This window comes from Juglans microcarpa x Juglans regia, chromosome 1D (genome assembly GCF_004785595.1).
Source record: "Juglans microcarpa x Juglans regia isolate MS1-56 chromosome 1D, Jm3101_v1.0, whole genome shotgun sequence".
Classification (NCBI taxonomy): Eukaryota; Viridiplantae; Streptophyta; class Magnoliopsida; order Fagales; family Juglandaceae; genus Juglans; species Juglans microcarpa x Juglans regia.
In genome coordinates, this window is record NC_054594.1 from 1,566,298 (window position 1) to 1,575,855 (window position 9,558).

Sequence of the window (9,558 nt, forward strand, 5' to 3'; positions counted from 1 at the left end):
TTTAGTCAAAGTGTTGGTCCGCTGGCAAGGACAACAAGTGGAGGAGGCTTCATGGGAACCATATCGACAACTGTACGAGGACTTCCCTCACCTTGTGGACAAGGTTTTCTAAGGAAAGGGAAATTGTTGCATGACGTGGCTAGAGCATAGGGAAGAGAGGAGAAAGGTCACGGCATGAAAGGTGTCTGAAGGATTAAGGAATTGGGGAAGGAAGATTCGAAGGAACCCTAGATGACTAAGTATGGGTTCGGGCCTCATGGGCTAGACGGAGGGAACAAAGTCACGGGCTTCAGCAATGCATGGAAGTGGGCTGGGACTTCAACAACTGGGCTTATTTTTCATTCCCGTTTATCTGATGTAATAGTTTAGTAAGCCTATAAACTTTAAAAGGGTAGTTTAGTATTTTTGCTTGTAATAGTACTAAAGATCTATCACTCTGACAGGGTTGGACATGCTAATTTTCAGAACATTTTGTACATTTTTGAATTTGAAGGTGCCTCCCTCGAAGTAGGCCTCAGTTCTTCACTATCAATATATAGATTCTACAATTTCTATATCATTTCTCCATCTTCTTTATTACATTCATCTACTATAATTCATTTGTTACAGTACATGTAGCACTACTTTATACATATATATATACACACACACACATATATATACTATGGTTTTGCATCGACAAGTACTTTTACATACCTTCTTGCGCAAGCATGACCATGCAACTTATACAATACTCAAGAGTAGTACTGCTGTTAATGTGCCAATTAATTAAATCAATTATGTAAAAGTAATATATATATATATATATATATATATATCTTTCTATATATATAAGTGGCTATTTAACAGAGCCTAACGGAAATTCTTGTTTTCCATTAGTGCTCTGTTAAATCATCGTTGGTGCTCTGTTAAATCATCTCAGCTGATTCCACTGATTGAACTTGCAGAGCAACACCTGCATAAAAAGCATGCAATGAAAATACATGAAAGTGCTGCACTGCATAACTGAAAGCAGGAAAATAATAAACTCAAAATAATCTAATACTCAATGGATAATGTGGAAAACTGCCAAACTGAGCTTTCACATCTTTGAAGTCTGTTTGTTGGCAGTGTGGCACGCCAATAAAGAAAAGCAGAATTTGTTTGGTCTGTGCATAATATGGAATTTTTTCCTAGCTAACATGAGTATATGAGTAGTTTGTAAATCACTTTCACCACTTTCATATGTCACAGTAGTTTCAAGATAATCAACATATTTTAAACTACTAAGCTTATCTAAATCAAATAACCAACAGGAAAACATAAAAAAAGTTGTTCAACCCAATTAAAAAGCATGCAACGAAAATACATGAAAGTGCTGCACTGCATAACTGAAAGCAAAAAAATAATAAACTCAAAATAATCTAATACTCAATGGATAATGTGAGAAATTGCAAAACTAAGCTTAACTAAGCTTAACTAAATCAAATAACCATCATAAACAATGCTTCCTAAAAAATAATTTATTTGAAGTCAGTTTATTGGCACCTCAAATACACTACTGATATGGAATCTTTTTTCTAGCTAATATGAGTATATGAGTAGTTTCTTTGCATGATCATGATCATGAGTATGTACATATAGTATGATTGAGGTCGTGTTCTCATGATCATGCTTTACCTTTGATAAAAATGCATGGAACCCAACTGCACTGCAGTTTATGCATTTGAAAGGGACTTGTCAAATTTGTTGCTTTTCTGTCATCCAATTTGCTGGTGCCTGTTTACTGAGAAAGCAGGTTCAACCTGCAGATCAGAAAAAGTAGACAGAAAAACATAAAAATGTTGTGCTGACATATCTGCCAAATTATAAAGGATAAAAACAGTAAACCCAAATAAAAAACATACAACGAAAAAACATGAAAATAGTCAACTGGTATAACTGTCAAAACCTAAAGGAGAACTGCAAAATTGACTAAAGGATATGAAAAACATGAAAGTGGTGGACTGACATTACTGTAAAAACATAAAGGTGAAAAATAATAAACTTAAAATAACCTAATACTCAGTGGATAAGAAAACAAAAGCTGCCAAAGAAGCTGCCAAAGAAAACAAAATAACTTAATACTCTGGATTAAAAGATAAGAAAAAGTACGCATACAAGAAAGAAGCTGCCAAACAAAAGCTGCCAAAAACAACACTGCCAACAGGAAAAAAATTGCACGTTGTGATTTTGTGTTGTTATCAGGCAGAATAGTTGAGGAGAAAGATAAAATAAACATGTACACAAAAACTGTACTCTTGCTGAAAACAAAAGAACATATCCATCCATATTTGATAGTTTTTTCCATTTATGGTTTGAGAGTTTTTTTTCCTTGTGTCTGGCTTGGTTGGTTTTGCAGTTTTTACTTGGTCTTGGAGTGGTCGTATGGGAGGAGGCGAGACATTGCAGTTTATATATAAACTTAACCAAACCCAACCACATATATGCAGCCTCACTTCCAACTAACCAAATTCTGATCTTTGCAAAACATACAACTTCACTTCCAACTACACAAATTCTGATCTTTACTAAGGATCAAGCAAATTGTCATATAGGTGAATAAGGATCAAGCAGATTCTGGTCTTCTCTTCTCTTCCATTTTTTCCTTTTACTGTTTTTTTATGTTTACTGCTGGTTTTTACTGGTGATGATTTGTTTTCAGCTTCTATATATTTGGGATACTTCTTTTTTTAATTTTAAAAAATATTTATTACTTATGAATTTTTTGTTTTTAATATTGGCAGGGAGATTGTGAGCTGCCAGTACTGCAAAGGTGAGTTTGCGACTTCTCATAAGGCCTTTTCTTTTTGTACTTAATTCATTTGTCATGCAGTTTATAAACAATTTATTTAAATATATTAGTTTTTTTTTTATTAGTTGCTGCTTATATATTTTTGAATTTGTAGTTGTCTCTCCTCAGCATCATGAATTCTTATACACTTCACTTAGCAACCTAGATTGTTTACTGAACTTTATTATATTTGTACAACTACCAAATTGTTGCCAAGTTTTGAAAAAAATTACAAAGTGCAATTTTTAAATGTTAGGGTATTACACAAATTCGTGCTGCTTTTGCTGTATTTGTATGTTCATGGATATTCTTCTATTAATGGCTATATATACAGATTTCACCAGTTAACAACATATAAATAATTACAAAACCCTAATAGATGCTGACACAATAACAAAAATCTTAAATTAAAAATCCCAATAAAACAATTACATAATATCATCAACCAGAACATAGATTTTGAAGTATTTTAAAAACACACAAAAAAAAAAAAAAAAAAAAACTTACCATGGGAATCGAAGACAAAGGGTGAGGTGAGGCCGACGGTCCGCGTGAGGGTGGGTGAGTTCCGGGAGATGGATATGGCGGCGCAACCCTAATAAAACAATTAGGGTTTTTTCATCAACCAGATTTAGATTTTGAAGTATTTTAAAAACACAAAAAAAAAAAAAATTACCATGAATCAAAGACAAAGGGTGAGGTGAGGCCGATGGTCCACGCGAGGGTGGGTGAATAGCGGCGCAAGGTTCAACAACAACAACAACAAGAAGAAGGAGAAGAAAGAAGAGAGAAGAAGAAGAAAAGATGGGAGAGAGCGGAAGGAGAAGAAGAAGAAGAAGAAAGAAGAAGAAGAAGAAAGAAGAAATGGCAGAAGGGAGGGGAGGATTCGTGCGGCGCCGTTTCCCAAGGGTTTCGACAACACGACGAAGAAGAAGAAGAAAGAAGAAGAAGAAGAAAGAAGAAGAGGGTTCGGGTTTGTGCGGCGCATTACAGAACGGAAGAGACAAATAATGAAACCGTAGGGTTTCATTTGATCTGCGCAAAAACGGCGGCGTTTCAAAAGGGCTGGGCTCCCCTTTCTCTTATACGGGCTGGGCTTCAAATCATACCCACAAAGCCCAATCCAAATAGATCATTGTATAAAATCACTATAAGGCTGGGCTCCCAATTCACTCATACGGGCTAGGCATAAAATCATACCCACAAAACCCAATTCAAATAGATAATTATAAAACCACTATAAAAAGCCCAAACTCAAAGAAAAAAAAACAATACCAACAATAATAATAATTAAATCAAAATAAAAGCCAATAATATATAAAAGACTATCACAAATTATATTTATAATTGTAAAGTAAACAAACACTTCGTAATTTTAAAAAAAATAATAAATAATTACAAAATTTATATAAAAAACATTAAGTTTTTAATAACAGATCTTACTCTTATATAAAATAATTACATTACATTTAGACACTCATAACGGTATATAACATTACTTTTACTTAATTCAATTTGGTCTTTCATGTTTTGTTTTTGATAAATTATATATGAGTATCAAATAGATAAATTTGTCTAAATTTTTATAAAAAAAATATATATTTTAAAAAAATTATATTTTTAATATCGTTCACTTTTTTTTTATAAATGACTTAGGTGTAATTTATCTATTTGGAGCCAAGATTATTATCCTTTAATTTTTCGTCAACCTAAAAAAGAGGCAAAGAATACATATCTTTATTAGTTGAAAGTGAGCTTTATTGGATCTACTCAAAGAAAAAAAAACAATACCAACAATAATAATAATTAAATCAAAATAAAAGCCAATAATATATAAAAGACTATCACAAATTATATTTATAATTGTAAAGTAAACAAACACTTCGCAATTTTTAAAAAAATAATAAATAATTACAAGATTTATATAAAAAAATTAAATTTTTAATAACAAATCTTACTCTTTTATAAGATAATCATTACGTTTAAACACTCATAACAGTATATAACATGACTTTTATTTAATTCGATTTGGTCTTTCATGTTTTGTTTTTGATAAATTATATATAAGTATCAAATAGATAAATTTGTCTAAATTTTTATAAAAAATATATATATTTTAAAAAAATTATATTTTTAATATGGTTCACTTTTTTTTATAAATGACTTAGGTGTAACTTATCTATTTGGAGCCAAGATTATTATCCTTTAATTTTTCGTCAACCTAAAAAAGAGGCAAAGAATACATATCTTTATTAGTTGAAAGTGAGCTTTATTGGATCTACTCAAAGAAAAAAAACAATACCAACAATAATAATAATTAAATCAAAATAAAAGGCAATAATATATAAAAGACTATCACAAATTATATTTATAATTGTAAAGTAAACAAACACTTTGCAATTTTTAAAAAAAATAATAAATAATTACAAGATTTATATAAAAAAATTAAATTTTTAATAACAAATCTTACTCTTTTATAAGATAATTGCATTACGTTTAGACACTCATAACAGTATATAACATTACTTTTATTTAATTCGATTTGGTCTTTCATGTTTTGTTTTTGATAAATTATATATGAGTATCAAATAGATAAATTTGTCTAAATTTTTATAAAAAAAATATATATTTTAAAAAAATTATATTTTTAATATGGTTCACTTTTTTTTATAAATGACTTATGTGTAACTTGTCTATTTGGAGCCAAGATTATTATCCTTTAATTTTTCCTCAACCTAAAAAAGAAGCAATAATATATAATAATTATTCATAATAATAAATAAAATGAAATTACAGAGGCAATAAGAATATAAAATATTATTTAAAAATTGAAGTTTATCTAATATATATATTATTATAATACAGAAGGCCCAATTCCAAGAAAACACTTTAATACAAAATACACGATAAATAATTATTTATTACTCTATTTAAATGTTATTCTTGTTATTTAAAATGTTATTCATGTTATTTTACGTTTTGAATAAAATACTAGAAACAAATTTTAAAAACGGTTTAAATTTTTTTTCATCGTTCCAAAATGTTTGCAAAAGACATATTTGAATGATCTTTTTGTGCTTATATTTGTATGTATGTATACAATATAATCAAAACTTACAATATCATTTGTGTCTAAACAGGAATTATCCTCCTTATCAAGAGATCTAAATATATAAAAGATTCAACTATTCGTTACAAGACCTGTAAGTGCCTTTTTATATAATAAATATATATTCCTTTCTTTGTTGAACCCTGCTTGTAATTTTTAGTCGATAGGTACTTTGTTGGACCCTGTTTGCAATTTTTAGTCGATAGTTACTAATAGAAATTGCATTGTTTATAGCATTTAAAATGCACTATGGATGTATGTATTTCGCATTAAGTAGTTATTAATTATTCATTTAGTTTTGATTGTGTGGAACAGCATCCAACGTTTTGAAGAATTGTTGACTTCATTAACATAATGAGAAGTGGTAAGATTGTGTTAGTGAGTTATGTAGTATTTATTTTTAAATAATAATATTAATTTCATAAAAGTTAAGCTTAAAAAGTATTTTTTGAAGATCATGGAAAACAACCAGTAAAGAAAATCCTGTATAAAGATTTACCAGAAGAGAAAAAGGAAGAAGTCCGTAGAAAACAGAGAGAAAGATATGCTAAAAAAAAAGAGTCTAGAAGCAATTCTATTCAGTTAAAAGAGCCAGCTTCATTTAGGGATGATCAAATGACTACGTCAATTGATGGACCTTCAAATGATGATGTCCAACATATAAACATCATTCAGGACTTCAATGTTCTACAAAAAGTGTCAAAGAGACAACGAATTTTTCGTGTTGATCCTGACATCGAAGAATCGGCATCATTTCATAAAGTATGCGTTCCTCCTGGTGTTAATGTCTGTGTGGTTGATTCAGAGGCGACTTCATCATTAAACAATGTGACAAATCGTTCTGATTGTCTGAGTGATTCTATGGATTTCTTGACACGTAAATCAGGAAACACATACATAGATGAAACAACCATCTCTAATCAACTTTTGATTCAACAGGTTTTTTCTGAAATTATTTTTTTATTTTCCTTAAATTGAGCAGTCTTATATTCTTTTTCATTGAAATCTGGAAACATCCTATTCAAATAGGCTCCATGTGTTGTTCGGGAAGAGTCAACCTTTGAAACAAGTATACCGCCACCATGTAGGGGTAAGAAACAAGTATAATTATACTATTCGTTCTTCTGATTCTATTATCAACTCTTGTCACTCTCCTAATAGTGTCTTTAGTTAGATCATTCAAAGAATTCAATGGGTTTACACCTATTGTCTTGTGTTTATTTTTTAACTCAATAGGTGGAAGGCATCGCCGCACTGTTGGACTTAGACAATTATTACAAGTCGTGCCATCTGAAGCATATTCTTTGCCATATGTGCCTTGTTGTAGACATTGTAAAGCAAAACGTTTCTATCATGAAACAAAAGGATTTTGTTGTGCTGATGGGACAATTTCTTTGGTCACAAATGATGTCCCTGATCAGCTTTATGATCTTTTTACCTCCGACACAGATGAAGCCGTGCATTTTAAGACTTATGTTCGTACTTATAATAACAAGTTTGCGTTTACATCTTTTGGAGTTAAATTCGATAGAGATCTTTGCAGACGGAATAGAGGGATTTATACATTCCGAACTCAGGGACAGATCTATCACTATATCAATGATTTAGTTCCATTAAACGGCCGTCCTTCTTATCTCCAATTGTATTTCTATGATACTGAGCATGAATTGGAAAATCGCATTTCTGATTCAGACAGAATGAATTCATCAATTATATCTCAACTCATCGATATTCTTCGCATCAATCCATACTCTGTGTTCTTTCGGTCTCTTGGCGATTTGCCAAATTTGGAAAATCAAGTAACTCATATAAAATCAGATACTGGCCTAGATCAGCGTGTATTCAATGCCCCGACATCTTCACAAGTTGCAGCAATATGGGTTGAAAATGAAGATGCAGATCAGTTGGGAGGACGGGACATTTATGTCTTCAGTCATTCTGGTGGAAGTCATATAGTTCAATATTATTTTGGCTGTTATGATCCACTTCAGTATCCACTGTTATTTCCTTTTGGGGATACTGGCTGGCATCGAGGCATTCGTAGGGTGAATAGAGGAAGTGTATTAATATATGATGAAACAGCTCAATCAATAAATCCTCACCAATCAATGTCAGCAGAAGAGTTACTTACAAGAGAACAACGAGGTGAGAGTATAATCTTAATCTTCTTATTTTGTACTTAGTTTGTAGACGTCTAATTTTGTAATATTTCATTCTTCTTCAACTTTTGTAGCATTAAACAGAAAAATGAAGGATCCCATTGTTTCGTGTCGTGAATGTTATTGCTACAAATTGCAAATCAGAGAGAATATCAGATCAATTTTGTTGCTGTCTGGTCGTCTATTGCAACAATATGTTGTTGATATGTATGTTATGATTGAGACGTCAAGATTAGATTATTTTCGTGCCAAACAACAACATATTCGATCTGAGTTATATCAAGGTATTGTTGATACCATTACACTTGGGGAAACTAATGCTTCTAATGTTGGAAAACGAATCATTCTACCTTCGTCATTTATTGGAGGTCCAAGAGACATGCGAAAAAGATATATGGAAGCAATGGCTTTAGTTCAACGTTATGGGAAACCAGACATATTTTTAACAATGACATGCAATCCAAACTGGCAAGAAATTTCAAATGAATTACGCCCCTATGAGGAGAGTCAAAATCGGCCTGATTTGGTTGCTCGGGTCTTTCGTGCAAAATTAGAAGAATTAAAGGATCGATTATTCAAACGGCAGATATTTGGAAAAGTCTCAGCATATGTTTATGTTATTGAGCACCAAAAAAGAGGGCTTCCACATGCTCATTTTTTAATTATATTACAGAGGGATTGGAAACTCTATGCGCCTGAATCTTTTGATGAGATTGTATCGGCAGAAATACCTGATAAAAATGTGAATTTGCACTTACATAATACTGTTGTGAAGCATATGATGCATGGACCATGTGGGGTGCTGAATCCAACAAATGTTTGCATGAAGAAAAATGGTTATTGCAAAAATCAGTATCCAAGAAATTTTGCATCGCGTACGACTGTTGGAAATGACTGTTTCCCAATATATAGGCGTTCTGACAATGGAATAACTGTCAATGTGAGAGGTCATAATTTGGATAATCGTTGGGTCGTTCCATATAATCCATATTTGCTTGCAACATTTGACTGTCACATTAACATCGAAATTTGTTCCACGGTAAAAGTAGTCAAATATCTATATAAGTACATTTACAAAGGGTATGATCGTGTTGCTTTTAATTTGGTTTCTGAACAAAACCATCAACAAATTGATGAAATTCAACAATTTCAATCGGCCCGATGGATTGCTCCGCCTGAAGCTATGTGGAGAATATATGGCTTCATTGTTAATGAAATGTCTCCAGCAGTGTATAGCTTACATTTACATCTTGAGGATCAACACCAAGTAACTTTTCGAGCAAATGAAGACTTAATCAATGTTCTCAACTCTGATCGGTCTGCAAAATCGATGTTAACAGAATTCTTTGCATTAAACCGAGTGGATGAGAATGCGAGGACGTTGTTGTACAAAGAATTTCCAGAATTCTATATTTGGAACCAACAATACAAAGAGTGGACTTGTCGAAAAAATAAAATTGTTATAGGTCGAATTGTTA

General features: G+C 31.6%; 1 long non-coding RNA gene across 1 annotated transcript; it reads right to left on the minus strand.

The window, feature by feature from the left end:
- Nucleotides 1-1,642: 1,642 nt before the first annotated feature.
- On the minus strand, nt 1,643-3,720 carry LOC121249989. Its single transcript, XR_005937677.1, has 3 exons — nt 3,489-3,720; nt 3,320-3,407; nt 1,643-1,784 (listed from the first exon to the last, which is right to left on the minus strand). It is a non-coding gene; the product is annotated as an uncharacterized LOC121249989 (long non-coding RNA).
- Between the last annotated feature and the right edge of the window lie 5,838 nt (nt 3,721-9,558).